The 22,943-nt window shown below is 45.9% G+C and overlaps 1 long non-coding RNA gene across 20 annotated transcripts in view; it reads left to right on the top strand.

Moving 5' to 3' along the window:
- The first annotated feature begins 1,606 nt into the window (after window positions 1-1,606).
- The window catches only part of LOC120623021 (uncharacterized), a 560,047-nt gene continuing 538,710 nt past the window's right edge, over window positions 1,607-22,943 (top strand). For all 20 annotated transcript variants that reach the window (XR_005658645.1, XR_005658636.1, XR_005658629.1 and 17 more), the window contains exon 1: window positions 1,607-1,796. This is a non-coding gene — a long non-coding RNA (uncharacterized LOC120623021). The remainder of the gene's footprint in view (window positions 1,797-22,943) is intronic.

Raw genomic sequence — 22,943 nt, 5'->3', positions numbered from 1 at the left:
GTTCGTGTTCCACCCTCTCTCATGAAAGCTTTGTTTCCATGACTTAAAAATTTCCAGCAACTTGACATCTCTGGCTCTGACCTCAAGCAGCAATGGGCCTCTTAAATAGTGCCAGAGTGTTCCCATTTGCTGGAGACAGGAGGGGACAGAGGGTCTGGAGTTGAAATGGAGTATTCTCTGGTCTCATAGAATGGCAGGATCATCTAGTTCTAACTTCTCATTTTATAGCTGTAGAAACCAGCCCAAGGAGGTGTGGTGACTTGCCTCAAGTCACACAGCCAAGATTCTCCCTGAAATGACACAGTGAAGGAGGGCTGTGGGTTCAGTTGTGTCCAGTATTCTGTTTTACAGCCTCCCCCTGACGGCTGGAAATGTATCTTATTTGTGACAGTCCTGTCTGTAAAGAATGTGGAGGCTTTATTGTGGGAGGCACCCAGTGGGGCTGGCAGAGAGCAGGTCCTGGCTCTGTACCCTAGCTTGGGGTCTCCTAATTCACTTTTCTGCTGCGTGCTGTTGGACATCACTTGCCTGGACCCTCAGCTCCCCATTTGAAAAATCATAATAGTAGTAACTAACATTTGTCGTTTAATGAGTACTTACTCTGCATACTTCCCCTGTTTTATCCCATTTGACACCACAGCCCTTTCAGGTGGGTCCTGTTCCTAGCTCCACCCTGCAGATGAAGAAGCTGAGGCTCAAGTGGGTTAAGTGACTTGTCCAACAGGTGGAGTCAGGATTTGGGCCCAGGCAGCCAGGGTGGCTACCCTCTCGCTGGCAGCTATACTATTTGCCCCCAAGCCTGAGTTGAAGGTTCACAGGGATCTTGGATGGGATAATGTAAAAAGGCCTGTGCTCACCGCCAGAGCAGCAAGACCCAGAGTGGACTCAGGACAGAAGCCCCCCACTTTGGGTTCCTTCTTGCTGGCCTTCCTTTTCTCTTGGAGTCCCTGGTGTCCACAGCAGAACCCAGGCCCCTCAGGCCTCAGGAATTAAGTCTGAGCACTTGCCTGCTGAGTAGATGGCAGTCCCACAGGCAGCCTTTTCCCCAGTTCCTCCCTGGGCCCCTGGCTCTGTGCTTCTGTCCCCCACGATGGCTTGGCACTTTGGCGCTCACATCTCTGCCAAGGCAAAATGAGAATGTGCAGCTCCTGCAGAGAGGGTGGATTTAACCAAGCCTCCTGCTGGCTGGCCTGCCCAGGCCCTTCCAAGCAGCTGACAGGAGGTGAAGAGAGAATCCAAGGCCTGTGCCCACGACATGCCGGGCGACAAGGACATCTCCTCCAGGCTAGCTGCTTGCAGCTCCGACACAGTTTCCCCCATGCTGGGAGTTGCAAGAGGATGGCAGGAACCATGCTTTCCTCTCCCAGCCTGGCTCAGAATGGGTTTTTTATAAATGTTACTGACTGAGTGAGCAAGGGGCTTCCAGAATACTCTTCTCTGGACTGGGGGCTTTGTAGGGGCCTTGAGGATTATTCTGAGCCCACTGATGGGCATTGCTTCCTGCTGGTGACAGCTGGTCCTTTTCTAGTTTATGATACTCAGTTTGTAAAAACATTTCCCTTCCCCGGGGCTGGGCATTTATCTATTATAGATAAGATAAGGGAGATCAAATTGGAGAAGGTTATGTGACAGTAATTGGAGGGCCGCTAGGCCCCTTCACAGAGCGGCGTGTGATTTTGGCAGTATATTTTGTTCCGTGGCACTTTATGAAACAGCAACTGAAGTGATTTGCAGGGTTGCTTTTCATGCAGCAAGCAGAGCAGCCCAGGGAGTGGGATTCTATGCTTTGGCCTCAGGTAAGAAGGTGATACTTCTGGGTCGAGTCCTGTTTGGTGAGCAGGACCCCTTTGCCAGGTGGATCCAAGGCCATTGACTTTATCTTCATGTAGCCCCTTGACGTCCTGGTTCCAGAGTGCTGGGCAGAGATGGCATTGGTAGTGGGCTGGGGCTGAGCTATGTTCTGGCTCCAGGCTCCTTGTTCTGTCTGTAATGGGGAACATATAGCTGGCTCCACCCCAGTTCAGTCCCAGGGCCACAGACTTTCCTGTCCTACCCCTCACTGTTACTCGGTCTCTTCCTCTGTGGTATGGTGGTGGTGTGCGGTGGGGATGGGAGTCTGGCTTGGTTCTACCAGATTCCAGGTCTGGGGACATCAGGGACTTAGGACTGGCATGGAAAAAGTTTCAAGAGTTTGGCGCAAGAGGCTAAAGCTCTAAGCAACTTGAAAGAAACGCAAGCTCAACAGATACCCAGTCTTTGTTTCTCCTTTAATGAGATGCTCTGTTTGCACTAGAAGACTTCAAAGCAAGAAACTAGAGGTGTGCAGGATATTCATGTTTGCCCTTCCAGATCATTCTCCATGCTGCTGTATGACTGAGAGCTGCCAACTGTGGCCATATCACTTGGGCTCCACTCCCGTTCTGGCTTGGGGTTCATTTTGGCCAGTGGAAGCAGCAGTAGGGAGCCAGGGACAGGAGGGAGAGAACTGGGTGTTTCTTTCCTGCTCCCTCCCTGCTGAGCTGAGGGTTATAGGTGGCTCGCTAACAGCTTTCTCCATGGTCAAGTCCCCTTCCCTTCTCTCATCCCCTGAGGTCTATGGGTTCTAACTTCTCCACCATCCCTTGTTAGTCTGCCTTATGCCTTCCTGCATTTCTGTAAATTATCCTGTAGTGGACTGTATAGTGGCACCCAAAGATTTGTCCATATCCTAAGCCCTTGAACCTATAATTGTGACCTTATTTGGAAAAAGAGTCTTTGCATAAAATTAAGTTAAAGATCTCTGGATAAGATTATCCTGGGTTATCCAGGTGGGCTCCAAATCCAATGAGAAGAATCTTTATAAGAAACAAGAGGAAAAGACAGAGATTCAGGGAGAAGGCCATGTGAAGGCGGAGGCAGAGATTGGATTGATGCGACACAAGCCAGCACCTGGAGCCGCCAGAAACTGGGAGAGGCAAGAAAGGACTCTCCCCTGGGGCCTTCAGAAGGAAGTGGTCCTGCCCCACACCTTGATTTTGGATTTCTGGCCTCTAGAACTGTGAAATAATAAATTTCTGTTGTTTTAACAGTAGCCCTAGGAAACAAATACTACAAGTCCTTTTATTAAATGCTCCTCAGTCACCTCCTTTAAGTGCCAGGACCTGACTGATAAGAGGGGGCACCAAGCCCCCGAGTCCCAGGGGAGAGGTCATGGACCCTGGCCCAGGCTCCACTTACGTTCTTGGCCTACCTGATGTTACCAGCTGCTTTGGTGGACAGTTCCCAGCCACAGCAGTGACTTCCCCCCTGTTGCACCAGGGTCTCTGTGCCTGAGAGTGTCCTCCAGCTGTTAGAGGTGCTCAGCCCATGCATGGGGCAGAATGAAGATGCTGGGAGCTCCTGTCCCCAGGAGCAGCCAACCTGTAGTAGGTGGGGGAGTCCCTCTGTGGAGCAATTCTGAGGTGTGTGTGACAGTCTCTTAGACACACTTCTGTCAGTACTTCCAGGCACTAGCAGGCAAAGTAACTTGCCCAAGGTCACAGAGCCAGGCTCCTAGCCCAGACAGAGTCTAATTTCAGAGCTGGCCTTCAGCACGACCCTGTACCAGGCCTGACTGGCAGGTACTTAAAGGAGAAGAGTGGGTCTCGTATTTATGAGACCTACTGTGTGCCAGGCACTATGCTTTGCAAATGGCAAGTGTTTGGATCCTCCCAAGAGCCCAAGAGGTAGAATTGGTGTCATTCCCATTTAATGGATGAGACCACTGAGGTTCTGAGAGCTTAAGAAACTTATTCAAGACCTCTCAACTGATAGATGGGTAGCAGAACTGGGATTCTGGGCTCAGATCCATCTGCCTCCACCCCCCTCTCCTTCCAGAAGTCAGGGCTGCATGCCTGCTGCTCCAGGGGTTGGCTATTGAACATTTATTTTAAGCTCCATCATGCATCTAATGAGAACACACAGCCCCAGAATTCCACCTTGTTGTCAGATAAGTCTCGTGGTTTAACTTAAAAATGCTAGTCTCCATGTACACACAGAATTGACATCAGTGGGTCCTGGAAACAAATGTCCCAAAGAGATGGCTGTCAGTCATAGAGTAGCTGACAGTGGAGCACAAAAGGGGTCTTTAATAAGCCAGTCTTCCGAACTCCGTGGCAAATGCTTAGCCTTGTAGAAGCTGACCAGACGTAGAGTTAAACGCTACCTTGTGGCTACCTTGTGTTTCCCCTTTTGCCTCCCTCGCATCCACACCTTTTCTGGAATCACCTCCACTTGCTTTTGGCACTTTCTCCTGCTCTCTGGACTCCAGTAGATCTTGGCTTCATTACTCCTCTCTGTCTGGAGGGGCAGGGATGTTTATCCCCATGTCACAGCAAACCAAGGGGCCCGGGGTATCCTTGCTCATGATGGCAGCTGGGTAGCAACGAGGCCCTTCCTGACCCAAGTGCTCATGGCCCTTCTGTTCCTGTCCTGTGTAGGAGGAAAGAACCTGCCATACTAGAGAAATGCTTGGAAGGCATTAGGCCCAGGGGAGCCCCGCTGGGGTGAGCAGGGCTCGTGTAAGGTCGGGTGACTAATCCTGCAATTTCTCCAAGATCAGATGCACATCCCGCAGAAATAGATGAGCTTGATGGCAGCATCAGAGGAGAATCGATGGGCGGGGAGCCTGCATTAGACTGTGTTAAGCCCAGGATTTGACAGTCTGTCTTTCTGCCAGGAGAGTCAGCAATAGCTGGGGCTGTTTCAACTTCCTGAACAAACAAGCAAGGGAGTAGCAGGAGCAGCGGCCGTGGCCCGACTGTGAGTGTGTGTATGTGCACTTTGTCAGGGAATGTGTGTGTGTGTGAGTGAGTGTGCATGTATGTATGTCTGTGTGCGAGTCTGTGTGAGGGTGAGAATGTTTGCATATGTCTGCATGTTCATGCAGGCGTGTTATGTGTAATGTCCATGTATATATGTGTGCATGTGGGTGAGTATTATTGAGTGCGCATGTGTATGTTTATAGGTGTATGTGTCTGTGTGCATATGCATACACGTATCTTGGTGAGTATATGTGTGAGCATGTCTGTAAGTGGGTGTGCATGAGTGTATATCTGTGTTAGGGTCTATATATGTGTGCAGGTAAATACCTGTGTATGTGAGAGAGAGAGAAATTGTGGGTGTATGAAGTTGTTTTCTAAGACTCTCTTAGAAAACATGCCAGGGGCCTTTAGAGACGTCAGAAACACAGTGACAGGAAGGTGTGGGAGGGTGCCCATGCCTCTGGCTCTGACCACGAGTGGATGGCTGAGTGGCTCAGCTCACAAACACTTTCCATTCTTGCCTCTGTTGGCACAGCCATGGTGGTAGGAGTTATTCAGGGCCTGGACACAAAGCCCAGTTTCGCTTCCTCCCTTTGGGGCCTTGGGCCAACTATACCTTCCTCAAGCTTCTATTTTCTAACCTGTAAAATGGGATAATAGGAACTCCCACAGGTTGTTATGAGACCCAGCAGCGACCTGGGCAGGAGTACGCTCTGCAGCAGTGATCACTGGGGGCTTCCCATCCTTCTCTCATCATTCCAGCTGGGATGGTGGCCCACCAGGCCCCAGCCTCTGGAGGCCAGCTCTGTGGAATGCCATATTGGAAGACATCTGGGCACATCACCCTAGCTGCTTTCTATGACTCCCCAATCAGGCTAAAACTTTGACTGCATGGGGCCCAGATGTGTCCATAAATATCACTGAAAACACATTTCCACCAGAATAAACCATTTAGAAACAGAATCCTCACATGGCTGTCTCTGTGCGTCCTGGGTATCTGTTGAGAGTTGGGGTGAGGCTGAAACCGTCTCACCAGTCACATGAAGCTGCACAGTAACCCTCCATTCTGGTGCTGGGGAAAAAGCAAAGACTTCAGATGCAGATAAAGGAGGTTCAAACCTTGGATTGGTCACTCGCTGGCTGTGTGACCCGGGGCAAACTCTTTGACCTTTCTGGGCCTTGGTTCTTCATCTGCAGTCTTTGCTGCCTGGCTGCCCTGCCTGGCCCAGTAAGAGCTATACTGGGGAGAGTCAGAATAGGTGTCAGTAGTAACAATGGTCTTGTTGCTGTAACAAATCACCATACATTTGGTGGCTTAAAACAATACAAATGTATTATTATCGCAATAATTTATTATTATTAATCTGGAGGTTGGAAGTCTGACACGGGTCTCACGGCTAAAGTCATGGTGTTGGCAGAGCTGTGTTCCTTCGGGAGACTTCAGGGGAGAATCTGTTTCCTTCTTTTTCCAGAGTCTAGAGGCTACCCGCAGTTCCTTGGCTCATGACCACTTCTTTTATCTTCAGAGCACATCACTCCATCCTCTGCTTCCTTCATGACATCTCCTTCTCTGACTCTGGCCCTCCTGCCTTCCTCTTATAAGGACTCTTTGATCACATTGGACCCACCTGGCTAATCCAGGATAATCTTCCATCTCAAGAGCCTTAACTTAGTCACATCTGCAAAGTCTGTTTTGCCATGTGAGGGAGTATATCACAGGTTCTTGAGATTAGGATATGGAATCTTTGGGGGATCATTATTCAGCCTAGCATAGTGTCCTCCTAAAATGAAAAGAATCTTTGGACTGTCGCGTAGGTGTCTCCCAGTGCCCCCAGAGTGACTAAACAACCATTGCTAACTGACTAAGTCATTCCACATTCATTCATTAAGTGCCAACTATATGCTAGACTAACCCTTGCCTTTGGAGAGTTTGTGCTCCAGTGGAGGAGATCTATAACAAACATTAAAATATGTAATATAGCAGGTAGTGGCGAGTTTTATAAAGAAAAGTGAAGCGGGTTTAGGGCATGGCGTGATGACTACCTCAGATAAGGTGGGTCCAGAAACCTTTCTGGGGAGGTGACATTTGAACAGAGTCTGGAATGAAGCAAAAGAGTGGAGTGAGCCAAGTGGACATCAGAGGGAAGTGCGTTCCTGGTTGCCATAGGTTGAACTGTGTCCTCTCCAAAAGACGTGTTCAGATTCTGACCCCTGGAATGTATGAATATGACCTTCTCGGAAATAGGTTCTTTGGATATGTAATTAAATGTAAGACAAGATGATAGCAGGGCCCTAAATTCAATCACTAATGAAGCCTGCAGTTGATCTTCCTAATGCAGAGCTGTTTACTTAGGGCTGGTGAGCTGGTCAGAGCAGCTTCTTTTCTTTCTTGATAAACAAAATAGACAACAGCAGCTGCCATTTCTTGTCCATTCACTGCCAGGCATGCTGTGAGCATCATCTCACTCTCACCCGTCTCTGCGAGGCAGTTATTGTTAGTGCCTCCAGTTCACAAACGAGAAAACCGGGGCGTAAAGACTCTAATGACAGTTGCCTACACACACACAGGTACTGAATGGGGCAGCTGAGACTCAAACCCAAGGGCATTTGGGTGGTTCCCCACAACCCTGCCCTGGGAGGTTGGTGGGCAAGGCCCATTCCTTTTTTTTTTCTCTGTTGTCTCCATGTGTCTAACAGAGTGCCTTGCACATAACAGCCAGTTAAAATGTATTGATTTTTCCATCTGTTAATGATCTCTTAAGTCTTGACAAGAGAGTGCTGTTTAATCAGAACTTTTGACAAATCCCAAACCAATTTCCCCCACTATGTTGATTTATTTATTCTGTAAACATTTGCCAAGAGTCCCTGTGCACCTGGGACAAGCCACAGAGTTGTTTCCTCAGCCCCGTTCTGAATAGACTCTAATTATACTCACAGTTTTGCAAAGGTTTTTTCATTGGTATTTGGGTAAAATACTCTGAGTAGCCACTGGGATAGCCTCAAGGGAGCCCAACAGCCACTGCTGGAAAACTCCCTTCTTGACCGGTTGTCACAGCCCTGATTCCTGTTCTCCTGTGGCCTTTGACCCTTAGCTCTGCAGGCCTTCCTGTCCACCTGTATCTCCCTAGTGATGTCTGCCCCACCCGTGAGTGAAAACAGACACTTCGTGGCCTCCAGAATGACACTGGTTCTGGTTTATCTCAGGCTTTGGCCCCAGAGCCTTTCTTCAAAAACGCTTTCGTTTTCCTTCCTCTGACTTCTGCCACTGTTGCTGACAAATTCCGAGAGCAATCAGGATGGCCATGTTTTGGGAGTCTTTGGTGACCTTGAGCCCCTGGGAGCAGCTGTTCTTAAGCGCGACAGCTGGAAAACTGATGTTTTATCTGTGCCAGGATATGGTGGTGGTGGGGAGTGTGAGAAATAGGGTAGAAGGACTTAACTGAGGTTACTAAAGTGAAAACATATCAACTACAATGACAACTGCTTGGCACCAATTCAAAACTAATAACAGTGAAATCCCTACCTGATAATGCCCAGGCTACAGGGTCTCTCCCCACCACAGTGAAATATAAGTGGCACAGAGCAATTCAGCGTCATGCATTGAGATTTAAACAAGCTCCTACCCTTTGATCCAGTAATTGTTCTTCTAGGGTGGAAGTCAGCTAAATCAACAAACGCAGAAAAAAATTTATATGTGAGGCTGTTTATCATTAGGTAGAGTAGCAAAACTTTGGAAAGACCCTAAGTGTCCAGCAATAGGGAAGTGGTTAAAAAACTTATGCTCATAGGTTCATCCATCCATTCAGTGGGATGATATGCATTCATTTAAAATGATATGTGTGTTTTTGCTGCCATGGAGACATAATAATCGTGGTAATAGCGTTTATAATGGGTCAGGCACTGCTCTAAGCACTTCTCAAGGAATAATCTAGTTATTCCTCCCAGCAACCTTGTGATGCAGGTGCAACAGCAGAATAATGCCCACATTTCAGATGGGGAAATGGCAGCCCAGAAAGGTGGAAGGCCAGGACTTCCTTTCCCACATGGCACTGGTGTGTGTGGAAGGATCTTGAACCTCAATGGCTTTCTAACCACCTGCCACTCTTTCTCTTACTGTGACCATGGAGACTGAAAAATGAAGGACACAAAACTGCATGTCCAGCCTGATCTCACTTTCACAGGGGAGTATTCTGTTATGCATAGAAAAAAGACTAGACAGGAAAACATCTGTAATGGTGGCCTCTGGGTACTAAGCTTAGGGGTAATTCTCTACTATCTGTTTTCGGATTTTCTAAATTCTTCATAATAATTGTTGTATTACTTTTATAATAAAAGGCAAAGTGAGAAAAGAGAGGGGATACTGGGAGGTGTCTGTCTGGGTGGCCAGGGTCCTGGCCATTCTTCTCCTGGGGTGGAGGATGTGTAGGGGGTCCAGGGTATAACGTAGTCTGGCTACTGGCTGTTCCTTACCTGGGAGGGAGCTGGGAGGAGTGTTTATGTCTCTGAAGAAAGAAAGACCTCTGTGTCCTTTGACCCAGAGTCCTCCATGGAGACCAGCTTGGGACATTCCTCCTTCTAAGCCTTCTTAGGACTACCATATAAGGATTGGAAAGTGGCCTGAAGATTATTTTGGACATTGTTTTTTCATCATTTTTCTTGAAGGCAGAACATGTCACATGAGTCCTACTTGTGAAGCAGAGAAAAGAAATGATGATCTTGACATCTAGGACCCAAGTTTCTTTTACAAAATAGACTCTTGCATGGAAAAATCCATTGCGGGGGGTCCCTTTGGGTGAATGCGATGCCCTAAGGATATGGTATAAGGAGATAGTGAAGCAAAAAGGACCTTTCTCTATAGAAATGAGCAAGATTTTTGGCACAGGGGAGGGGAGGGGAGTAAGGACTTGGGTACCAAAGCGACTGGAAAAATACTTTGAAGAGCAGCAATGTCTAATTGTCCATTATTAGGTATTTACGTTACTGTGATGTTGAATCTCATAATCTGATAGTCGTGTGACTTTAAAAGAGTCATTTCACCTCTCTGAACTACAGTTAGTTGGCAATTGGGAGCTACCTACTTTTTAGGGTTGTTTTGAGGATAAATTCTATAGGGATGGTAGTATTAGTCCTGGGCCTGTTTATGGTCATGTCCATTCTCACCCTTCCCTGACTATTCCGTGTAAGTCGGGTAGGTAGGATGACCCCTGCAGGCTCTTATTGTCAGCCTCAGGCTCCTGTGACATCACCTCTTCTGTCCCTCCAGCCTAGGCAGCTGATTCCTGTTGTTTCTAACTTCTAGATTGCATCACTGTCCCCTGGTTGGCGTATCAGTTCTTCTGTCACTTGTATTAGTCTGAGTTCTCCAGAGAAATAGAATCAGTAGGATGGACACATACACACAGTCACGTACTGCATAACGTTTCAGTCAACCACGGTCCGCATACACGATGATGGTTTCATAAGATTATAATGGAGCCGCAAAACTCCTATTGCCTAGTGATGTCATCGCCACCATAATGTCATAGTGCAACACGTTACATGTTTGTGGTGATGCTGATGTAAACAAACCTATGACGTTGACAGTTGTATGAAAGTATAGCCCATAAACTTAAAGTAGTAGGCTATACTGGTACCAGTCCATGGCCTGTTAGGAACCAGGCGGCACAGCAGGAGGCGAGTGAAGCTTCATCTTGTATTTGCAGCCGCTCCCCAGCTCTAGCATCACCGCCTCAGCTCCACTCAGATCATCAGGCATTGGATTTTCTTAGGAGCACTGGTCCCTGGTGCTAAAATGGTTGGGGACTACTAGGCTATATCATCTAGGTTTGTGTAAGTACACTCCATGATGCCACACAGCAATGAATCACCTAATGACACATTTCTCAGAACATATCCCTGTTAAGTGGCACTTGACTATATATATATATATATATATACACACTTATATATGTATGCACATATGTATGTTTATATATTTTCATATACACATTTTATAATTATATATAAATACATAGTAAGGAATTGACTCACGTGGTTATAGAGGCTGAGAAACCTCATGATCGGCAATTGGCAAGCTGGAGACCCAGGAGAGCTGATAGTGTAGTTATAGCCCAAGTCTGAGTCCAAATGCCTATGACCCAGCTCAAAGACAGTCAAACAGAGAGAGAGAATTCTCCCTTTCTCCACCTTTTTGTTCTTTTCAGGCCTTCTTCAGTGGATTGGATGAGGCCCATCCACTGGGGAGGGCAATCTGCTTTGCTCAGTCAACCAGTTCAGATCTTAATCCCATCAAGAAATACCCTCACAGACACACCAGAATACTGTTTAAGCACATATCTGGGTGCTATATGGCTGAGTCAAATTGACACATAACCATCATCCTTGTATGACTAGTTCTCTACATTAATTCCATTAAGGTGATTTTCACTTCTCTGGTTGGTCCCTAACTATTGCAGGGGTGAAGGAAATTTTGGCTTTGGCCTTCAGCATAGGTATTCAGCTTTGGGTGGCTGAAGAACCGAATGCTTAGTTTATTTTCATGTCTGGAATCTGTGAAATTGTGAGTGATCAATGATTGAGTCATCATGTAGGCTATCATTATGTAATTTACATAACAAGTAATAATATGAGAATATAGCTTTTGTATTTATTGTTAATATCTAAATATTCTCTTTCAAATATAGGTAGGCATTCTTGAGGCATTATAGGGTCAACTTTTTTTGTTTCATTTTGAAATTTTGTCAATTAAAGTATAAATTATTGCAAGAATTAAGTACTGCAATAATTCATTTTGATTCTGAAAGTTAATTTTACTAGCTAAGCCATCTTAACATAGTTTCAAATGACAAATAAATGGAGATAGAGTAGCAGTTAATACAGATATTGTGAGTATTAGCTAGATAACTATAGGAAGAATGTTATTTCCTTTCTGAGCCAACTGATGTTTATAAAATTTAAATAATAATACAGAACAGAATAATAGAAATTAGAGATTATATCACAATTAGAATATTTGTAGAATTGCTATTCATACCTGCATGCATAACACCAAACAAAGCTTTAATAACAGCACTTAATATTTAGGTATTTATTTCTAACTGGGAATTCTAGGTCATAAGGATTTTAAGAAAATAATTGAGAATTTTTTCATACCCTGGGAGGATAAATTGGAAATGGAATGTTACCTTTGCTACCTCAAAATAGAAATCTAAAATTATGTACAGTGTTCATGATGAATCTACTCCAGATATATTAAAGAATATGGAGAAAAAAAGAATGTTGGAGAAAGATGAGGCAACCCCCAAATATCTCACTTCTCTCCTGACCTCAGCTGAGAGAGAGTATTTATTTAATATCACTAGTATGGGCTAAGAGTCCAAGGGGCTACCTGACCTTTGACAGTCTTGAGGAATTATTGTTCCTGCCTTTAGATGTCACGTGTCAAAACATAAATGATGAAATTGTAATAATAATGACATTTTACAGTAAGATGCCAGGATTGTTCTTTTATCCTAGAAGTAAATTCCATGATTATGTCATTTGGCATCAGCTGGGGTTAAATACTAATTTTGACACTGAGCCATTTGGCTGAAATGTGTGTGCCGTGCGCCTTGCGTCGTGTGTGCAATTTGTAATTGCACGTTTGCTCGTTTGCAGCCCCACTGGACTCTGACATGTCTTAGGCAGGAACTGTGGTGCCACTTCACTGCTCTAGCCAAGCCATGCAGTTACTGGCACTTAAGAAGCCCTCGATAAATTTTCATTGAATGAACAAACTACAACATGAGGCATTATCATTATTACTTTTAGGACCCAGGGGGGAGCTATGAGGCAGCTGTTGGGGACCGACAGGGCCTGTACCCTCGACGCTCACACACCCTGTGTATCAGTCAGAATGCTTTTAGGTGCAGGTTGTGAGGATAGAAAAATCAATTAAAAATGGCATAAGCATTACAGGAATTATTGAGAATTCAAGGTTGGGGATACCTTAGGTGCAGTGTGCCTCTCCAATCCAGGAGGTTATAGAGCCGTTATCCGCAGCCTGCCTGCTTCTAGTTCAGGCTGCTTCCTTTGGGGCAAGGGCTGTTCATTCCTTCCAACTCTACACTGCCCAGAGGGAGAGAGTGTCTTTTCCCCCAGCCACCAAACTAATGTCCTAGGCTGCACTCTGGGCCAGTTGGGTCACATGTCTGCCCACCTTGTGCCAGTCACTGAGGCAAGAGGGGGTGGGATTCAGCTGGTTGATTTAGGCAAATAGAGTTGACCAAACAGGCTCTCTGTGATCCGAGATGCGGGGTAGAATGGAGTCCAGAATGGGCTGCATGGGTGTATTTGTTTTCTATTCTTAGCGAGTCACCACAAATTTACTGGCTTAAAACCACACACATTTGTTATCTCAGTTTCTGTGGATCAGGAGTCTGGATGTGGGTGACCTGGGTCCTCTGCTCAGGGTCCCACTGGCTGAACTCAAGGTGTCAGCTGAGGCTGTGTTCTCATCTGAGCCTTAGGACCTCTTCCAAGTGTGTTGGTGGTTGGCAGAATTCATTTCCTTGTGCCATATGACTGAAGTCCCTGTTACCTTGCTGGCTGCTCTCTGCTCCTGGAGCCTGCCCTCATGCCCTTGCCACATGGCCCCCTCCTCTCACAGCTTAGCAGAATGCGTCTTCCAGGCCAGCAGGATACCTCTCTTTGATTTCTTCCATCTCTGATCTTTCAATTCTCTTATAAGAGTTCACCTGAATAGATCAGGCCCACCCAGATAATCTCCCTTGTGATTAACTCAAAGTCAACATGTTAGGGACCTTAATTACATCTGTAACATCTCTTCACCTTTGCCATTTACTGTAACCTAAGCAGGGGAGTAGTACTTCATCATATTCATAGGTTCTACCCACAGTCAAGGAGAGGGGATTATACAGGGTATGGGCATCCTGGGGCCACCTTAGCTTCTGCCTACCACGACAGGTCAGCTTCGATGTCCCCCACATTTCTGATCCTACTTCAGATCTTGTCCAGATTTCCTGACCCCCAGAGTCAGCTGTGCCCACTAGGATAGCAGTCTCCAAAGAGGAGACACCTTTACCCCTTCTGCCCATGATTCTGCTGGGTACTCTTTGTTGGAAGTATCTTCAGAATCCCTCAGGGTGAGTTAGTAGCTGGAGGATATGTCAAACTCTGGTGCTGACCAAGGCCTTCTGAGGCCTGGACTAGTGTTTCCAAAACTAACTATGAAGTCTTTATTTATAGATGACTTCATTTGGTGCTTACTAGGTGCCAACTGTTGCACTATGCTTCTTTCTCCCATTATCTAATTTAACCATCCCAACAAACTACGAGATTGCCACTATATGCTTTCCCATTTTACAAAAAAAAAAAAAAAAAGGGCTCAGATAAGCTAAGTAATTTGCCACAGGCAGTACAACCAGCAGGTGGCAGAGCTGGGACTTGAATGAAAGTCTCACTGACTGCAAAGCACAGACATTTAGCCATTCTAGTAATAGGCCTTCCCCCAGGATGTTCCAGACCATGCAACCCAGCTTCCACATTTTGCTGATGAAGGGGAAGCCTTAGATTTAAGGTCCCCACCAGAAGGTCAGTGGCATTATTAGTTTAATTTCAAGTCTGAGCCTGGGGCTTGCCTACCGAAGCCAAATGCAGGGGAACAATATGTGCTTTGTCCATTCTCCATCCCCGGGAGCACCACGCATGGGATCTGTTGGGATCAATCTGTAGGCTTTGGAGAGCTTTCTACAAGGGAAATGCTCACAGAAAAACATTGTTTGGTGCCAGTTGGAGAGGAAAATGCTGGATGCTTTTTAATTTACCTGTGAAATGGCGGCTGCTGAGTGTGAGCTCTGGCCACCAGATCACGGGCCGATAGCCTGGCACTTTGGCACCCCATCCCGACTCTGGATAACATGAGTGTTTGAAAACACTGCCTGGATATTCCCTGATGAAACAACTTTGCAAAACTCTGAGCATGGTCAAGCATACTCAGAAACTGGGCTCTTTGCTTCAAGGCAATTTAATTACTCAGTGAACTGGCAGCAGGTGAGGCAGGGCCGGTGGAGTGGACAAGAGCAGTTTGGCTGGAGTGAACTGGCCCAGATGTTGTTGCTGTGTCCAGCTGCTCTCTGCTCTGATCTGTCCAGCAAATGCTCCTGGGCATTGCTGTCCAGTAAAAACATAACATGAGCCACGTGTGTAATTTAAAATTTTCTAGTAGCCCTAAAGGAAATCGGTAAACTCCATTTTAATAATATATTTTATTTAACCTAATATTTTCAAAATGCTATCGTTTCAACATGTAACTAATATATAAAAACTATTAATGAGTATTTTATATTCTTTTTATTATATAAAATCGTGGAAATCCAGATTGTATTTTATACATGTGGCCTATCTCAGTTCAGGCCAGCCACATTTCAAGTACTCAGTAGCCACAGGCTGTATTGGTTCTCTGCCTGGTACAGCTCTTATCACCCTACTCTGTTCCAAGATCTTCAGTGGCTTCTTACTGTCCAGCCATGTATTACAGTGATTTGTGTTTCTGCCTCTCTCTGCAACACTTAAGAGCTTTTATGGGGTCTAACAGGGCACTTATTATGTACCTACTGTGTCCTGGTATGAAGTTCCCTGAGCTATGTTAATTATGTTTTCCATTGGCTCTCAATAAATCTTCCTGGGATGCGTGAATGCATTGGTCATGTGTTAAATGCTTCATGTAATTTTCTGACTTAATTCTCACTATCACCCGTAAGGTAGGTATTAAATCTCCATTTTATGGATGGAAAATGGGGACTCAGAGAGACTACCCTGAACCCAGATCTGTTGGACTCCAAATTGCTCTTTGAGCTATGCTGTGTCTGGCACTTTAGTGGGACACATTCTACATTCTTAGAAAACATGCATTAACTGTGTTGAATTGAGACCACAGTTTCTCGGCTTCCTCTTGGGATGAACAGCAGGCATGTGGAAGTGGCAGGAGGGCCTGGATATCTACTGAATTGCATTTCCTTCCTGGTCACTGGAATACAATATCAGCTCAGGGCCCCAGGAGGGCTGAAAGCAGCCTCTTTGAGAGCTGGATGGAAGCTGGGAGCAGGACCCTCAGCCGCCAGGCAGCAGATTGGCAGGCTTCTGACAGTACGATAAATGCTGTGCTGCCCTCTGCCCTGCATCAGGCTGATAACTGGTGCTCTACAGCATGAACTCCAGCCATGGCTATTTTTATGATGCATGATTCACACGTTTATTGCCGAAGAGTACGACGCTTTGCCTTGGTACCTTATTGAGAGCACGATAACAGTAAAAATGAGCTACTAATAAAATGTCAAAAGAAAATGTCAATTAGGATTACTGAAAAAAGAAGACCACGTTATTGTGCATCCTTTTAGTGAATTCTCTCTAATTAGTCAAATAAATACGCACTCCTCCCACTCGAGGGTGTGTGTGTTTGCTTTAAAACATTGTAATTACATCCTCCGCTTAGGAAACTCCTGGGAACTGGAACCTCCATACATGGGCATTGGCTAAGAGGACGTGCACCAGCGCCTTGTTTGGGATGAAACAACCCACCTGCAGAAGTTCAAACTGTGTCTTGTGCTGTCCTAACTCAGACATCCTCAGTGGCTCCCTAGGGCTTGCTGGCATCAGCAGCAACTCCACTTTATATAATAGCAAGGGAATCAGGCAGGGAGCCTGGAGGGGGGAGTTCTGCATATTGAGCAAAGCTCTAACCTCTCCAAGCCTGTGCTTCCTCTTTAATAAGACAGGAAGGCAGGACTCACTGCTTCCAGCCCTGAGGCAGTACTGATTTCCAGGACCAAGATTAGCTCTTCCCTTCCCGTCAGTTTATCCACATCTCCCTTTTCCTGCCAGAAAACGTTAGAACTTCAGTTTACTTGTTTGTATTTGTTTCTTCTATTTGTGTGTGTGTGTGTGTATGGCTATTAACAGTAGAATGTGTGTGCCTAATAAATAAATAATGATACATAGGTTGATTACGTGCCCCGAAGAAACATTTTGCTAAGATATCTGTGTGATTAAAACAAAAGTGGAGCCAACGAGTTTGTAGGACGAAGACCATATAGATGGCATAAATTGGAGTCCAAAGACCTGCCTTAAGATCATGGTCCTTCCTCTCTCTAAGTGCCTCACATTGGGCGATGTTTGACTTTTCCTGTTCTGAAATGAGGCTAATCTGGTCTGGAAGGGTCCCTTTTAAGAGAGGTTATACTGAGGGCTGAATTGCATAATGCATGTGAAACTGTGCTGTAAAGGATACCCTCTGTCTAACTGATGGGGCAAATATAGTGGGGCCATCCACAGGTGGCCCCTACTGTGCGCCAAGCACTGTGCTGGGCTCACACCCTTTCACTTAGGTATGATCACAAAGCTCCAGAAGGTGGGGATTATTATCCCCATGGACAGCTCGAGAGAATGTCGGAGGGAGGGAGCATGGTCAAGGTCACACAGCTAGTGTGGGTTAGTGTCTGGTTTTGAATCTAAAGCCCCTGATCTTACTGCTGTGTCAGACTCTCTATCATCTGATCTTAGAACTCATACTGGATCCTGTAAGTTAGCTTGACAATTTTCTTCTCTCTTGTTGCTGGCCTAGGATAGATTTGTTCATTTAAGATGCCATTGACCTTATCTAATAAAAGGAATCAGGATCCAAGGAGTCTATTTAATTCATTATTAAAGATCATTTCCTGTTATTATCTTCCCTGTAGCAAAATTAGCTGTTAACTCTCTTGTTAGCATAACCCAGCCAGTACTACTAGAAAATTAAGAAAAAAATCAGTTCAGTGATATGTGAGCTGAGCTCAGGGAATTCCCCATCTTTGGCGCATATTAACATTATGCCTTAGAAGTTGAGGAAATGTTCTGTTAAGTGGAAAAAGAGTTGCAGAAATTTTACTTTCAAAAGTCAAGTAAAAAGTTACTTTTTTTTCCCAAGTCAAATTAATTTTTGTCTTAGGGCAAGAAAAAATAAATTAAAAACCGCACATTGCCACCTCCTCCCTGGCCTGGGTCCTCCTGGGTTTCCATCTCTCTTGCCTAGAGTTTCCGGGTTCTTTAGCTCAACGTGAGCCTCCGAGGACACCTTGCTGCAGGGGTTTCTGCTCCCGGAGCCCCTGACTCTGGCAGGGTCAGGCAGCTGCCCTTCCATCTACCTACCTGCCCTTTTAGGTCCTTCCCTTCCTCCTGGGCAGTTGTTGGGGATGAGGAGGGTGAACAAGAAGTGGGTCCTTGGTGACACAGGGAGGGCCTGTTTTTTATGTCGTGGGATGAGGCCGGCTGTGGGGTGAGGCCAACACCTGGATGTGAGGTTGCTGGGACGCTGACTACCCCTCTTTCCATTGGGCAGTGAGGTGCCCATGTAGCTGTGTCTGGTTTTGTGTCTGGCACAGAGGAAGTGGGGAGCTCTGGAGAAAAGAAGCAGGCCTTGAGTAGGTGCTTCTAGGGACAGGAACTCAGAGAGCCATAAGCTCCCTGGTCTGTAGCCACCGGGGCCCACACCTGGGTGTGTGTGTGTGTGCACACGTGTGGGGCATACAGCAGCCTTGTTTGGCCAAGGAGCTACTGTGTTTGGAATAGAGGATGTGGGGTAGAGCCTGGCTCCCTTAGTTAACATCCTTGTGGCCTCAAGCAAATCACATACCTGATTTGAGCATCAGTTCTTTCACTCGGAAGATAGAAATTTGTCAACTCCTGGGGTAGCATTCTAGAGAATTCATCAGTACAGGACTCGAATGTCTCAGAACAGCCCAAGGTGACAGTTCTTGGCCAGGAACCCAGGAAGGGGCAGCAGTTGCAGAGTTCCTGCTGTGGGCTGGAAACTATTGAGCTCATGATGTATCAGTTATAGGCTCAAGGGTTCTTGAAATTCAGTAGTTCTCAAGAAAGAGAATGATCACAGAATGTCGACACAGGAGCCTTGGGAAGCCCAGTAGGGTAATCAACTTGTCCCAATATGGCTGAAACTGTCCTGATTTTAGCACTGATGTCCTGTGCCTCCCACCCCCCAAGTCCTAGGCAAATGGGAGAGAGCTGGTTACCCTACAGACCTTACTTGATCTAAAGGTGAGAGGTGGAGTCAGAGACTATCTGGCTCAAAGTCGTGTATGTGGCCAGGGTGCTGCAGAGCTGTGAACTCATGTTTTGGGACAAAGATAGAATCCAGTCTGGTTCCTGCCTGAACAGGATTCATATTCCACACATGAGCATCTAAAGAGGTGAAGTTACCTTGGGCTCCTTTCACCTCTTGGTATCTGACTTAACAATTGTTCTCTGTTAACTCTATTATCTTTAATTTGCAAGAAGGCAGCCAACAGGAAACCTCTGGGTACTTTCTTTTTAATGAAACGCAATTTGATTACAAATCATCAGAGTCCCCTGGCAGACAGCCTTTTCTGGAGGGTTTCAGCCTGCCACTGCCACTTCAGCACGATCTTAGCCCTTTGGGGGAATCCAGAAGAGGCTGCTGAAGTTCCCCACCAGGCGAAGGAGCCCCCAGCCCCCAGCCAGCACATTTGCTATTGCCAGCTGTTGGAGCACCTCCTCTTGTGGACCTTTGTGGATGAGGGGAAGTTTTGGTAGGTCCCTGGACCCACCATGCCAGAAAATTTTGATCAATGTGGGAAATTTACTTTTAGTTTCAACTGCCAGTAGACATCATCTTGGCCAATGTCCAGCTGACCATATATGGGGCTGGGGTGATTCAGTTGGATGAGGGTGAAAGGTGAGAACCATGTGGCCAAGTCACAAGAACACATATGTTTATGGGACACTGGAGAGCTTTGGCTTGTGAATATTAAGTGGCTCGGGCAGTGTCATCCATCTTCCAAACAGCCTTACAGGAGAAAGCAAAACCTGGTAGGTAGTGTCCTCCGCATGTCTCTCTAGTGGACCTAGTGAGACCGGGTCACGTGCTGCCGGCGACACGGTGGTAATTACTTAGCATCATTTAGAGTCTTGTAATCTTGTCGTGGGTAACAACCAAACTTTTATCACTTCATACCATCCATCTGTTGCCACAAACACCAGAAAATGAAGAACCACAGTTCCCAAATTCTTATTTTCTTCTGCTAACTCATGCTCCTCAGATCCTACACTTACCTCCATCCTCCAGCTTTCACTTGCTCATGCATCCCCCTCCTCCCTGCACTAGCAAGTAAACCACAGCATCAGAACACATCAGAATTGGCAGCTTTCTTAAAAGAGGGACTCAGAGTCACACTGATGGATTCCTGGACCCGATTGTGCCTGATACTATCTTCCTATTCTTGAGTGAGTAACTTAATTTTTCTGAGTTTAGTGTCCTTAACTGGGAGATGGGATTAATAACCACCTGCGTGGGTCATGGTGATGAATGAAGGTGTTGGCACAAGGGAGAGGATCAGGAATTTGTCAGTTGCAGGTAGGCATGGTGAGACTGGAGTTAACTACAGATCGGCCCTTTGTCAGTTGCATGGTCTTCGGGAAGCTTTTGGCCTCTGCAGGCCTCAGTTTTTTAAACTGTAGAATGGGGGTACATGTAGCACCTACTGCACAGTGTTGTGATAAGGATGGAAGGACATGCAAGTTCAAGCACTGAGAGCAGTTCCCGACACAGTAAATTTGTGTCCAGTGTCAATGGTGTGCCTTGGATTGGACAGTGTGATGGTCAGTACCCTACAGACAGCTGCTCCTATTATACTGCCTGTGTTGTGGTCAAGCAGTGAACTCCTAGGTGTTCGGTTGCAGAAATAAAGATGAAAGAGGTGGAGTAAGTGGCCCAGGGTTTAGCTCACAGTGAAAGGCAAGGCCAGGCCTGGATATAGGCTCTGGTTCTTTCTGATTGAGAAGTCAGTTTGAGTCCAGGAGGGTCTGACCTGCACATGAAAGTGGATGAACCTCCAGTCCTTCCAGTCACCAACAACAAGCTGAGTGAGGCACACAGGTTCTAGTCCTCATTATATCACGGACTAGCTGTGTGACCTCGGGCAAGTTACTCTCCTTTCTGGTCCACTCTGTCTCCATTTATAACATTGGATTATCTCTAGGATTCCTAACTTTTCCTCCACGATTTTTTAGATACCATCTCTTTATTTTATTCATACATAATCTTGTTCCAAATCTCCTATCTGCCTTCCAGCTGGAATGCACATTCCTCGAGGCCAAGCATCCTCCCTTGAGTCTAGTGGGTGCCTCACACATGTGGGACTATGGACGGGGGTTGTGTGAAATCATAGAAAATATACATATTGGTCTCTGCCCTTGGTTCATGACACAGAGCTCCTAAAACCCTTGTAATTTCCTAAGTGATAAGACCACTAGGAATATCTTCTATTCTAACATTTGATCTCTGGCTCTGATTCCTGACAGAGTTCCTAAATTCCTTGGAATTTCCTGGGTGATAGGAGTGTCTTTTTTATGATGAGGTGACTCTTGGTGGCTCTTGGAGAGTTTTGGGGTGGGGGCTGCTCACTAGAAAGACCAGGCCATGATTAGAAGCTTGGAACTTTCAGCCCCACCACTTATCCTCTGGGGAGGAGTGAGAGGCTGGTGATTGAGTTAATGATTAATTGTGCCTACATGGTAAAGCTGCCATAAAAATTTGGAGAGCTTCATAGTTGGTGAACACATCCATGTGCTGGGAGGGGGCGCACCCCAACTCCACAGGGACAGAAACTCCTGTGATCAGGACCCTTCCAGACCTCACTCTATGTATCTCTTCATCTGGTTACTCATCTGTATCCTTTATCATATCCTTTATAATAAATCAGTAAACGTAAGTGTTTCCTTGAGTCCTGTGAGCCATTCTAATACATTATTGAACCACAGGAACTCCAGTTTATGGCCACTTGGTCAGAAGTACAGGTGACAACCTGGACTTGCTTCTGAAGTGGGGGCAGTTTTGTGGGACTGAGCCCTTAATTTGTGAGATCTGTTGCTAACTCCTCAGCTTCTTAGAGGAGAAATATTTTAATTATTGGAAATACCAGATCTACACAGAAGAAGCACATGAAAATAGCTATTTAAATTCTGCTTGTATTTGGTAATGCAAAGATCAGAAGATTTCCGTCAGATAGATGATGGAAACAAAAGCATGAGCACTTTGCTGTTACTCAGCTCGAGGTGACGCCCACCATCTCATTGTTGGGAGCCTGGCTGGGGCCCCACTCCTTTTTGCACGTGAGCAGTGTTTGTCCATGCAGACTCCTCTACCATGGCGCATCTCTTGGTTCACAGTGTTGTCACCCTCCCTCATTGGTTCCAGCATCCAGCCATAGCTGTCTGCGGTTTCTCTCCTGTACTTGTTTGAAAACAGTGTCAAAGCAAATCTCCTTCATCTTACTGTGAATCCCTCAGGAGCTCTCCGTGGTTCTAAGAGTCTCTCTCTCTGCCCCTCTTTCTCTTTCCCTTCTATGCTTATTCTCACTGGACTCAGATTTCTTAGGGAAGGTCACACAGGGATCACTTACTTGGCAGAGTTAGATATCAGCCTTGCCTTCAAAAGCAGTGATGCCGAGGCTCACCAGCAGTGATGCACTGCCACTTGTCTTCCTGTCCCTCCCGCCAAGTGTTTACAAGATGTTGAGCTTATGAGGAAAAGAAGGGAGGAGATATTTGAGAGGAGGTGTTTCTTGATGTGGGGGATTGCCAGAGAATCACAAGACTTGAATTTGATTCTGCCTCTGGCTTGCTGAGGGCCATGAATAAATCACTTCACCATCTGAGACTTAGTTTCCCCATATGAAAAACTAAGGCATTGAAATAAGTAAACCAGAGAGTCTGTTTCAAGCCCTGAAAGGAGAGGAGTTGTGACTAGCTCATAAGGCCCTACTCGGACCCACGTTGTATTCCAAGTGGTTTATAACCACTATTTAATCCTCAAAACAGTACTTTAAGGAAGGTGTCATTAGCTTTATTTTGCAAATGGGGCCACCAGGTTCCAAGAGGTTAATCCCTGCCCAGTGAAAACATTTATAAAGCCAGAGACCAAATCTAGATATTTCTAGCTCTAGAACCCATATTTCTCACTGCAGAGATTTTTCTAACTCTACCCTCTCAAATAATGATGACACTTAGGTGTTATTCTCAGGAAAGTTTATTTTTTTGCCTCCTTTTGTACAATGTGTTCCATGTCATGGAGAACTTTTAAAAATTTTCCAG

Source organism: Pteropus medius, unplaced genomic scaffold (genome assembly GCF_902729225.1).
Source record: "Pteropus medius unplaced genomic scaffold, Ma_sr-lr_union100, whole genome shotgun sequence".
In the NCBI taxonomy this organism is placed as follows: Eukaryota; Metazoa; Chordata; class Mammalia; order Chiroptera; family Pteropodidae; genus Pteropus; species Pteropus medius.
The sequence above is the reverse complement of the archived record's forward strand: the minus strand, read 5'-3'. Positions and strand labels throughout refer to the sequence as shown.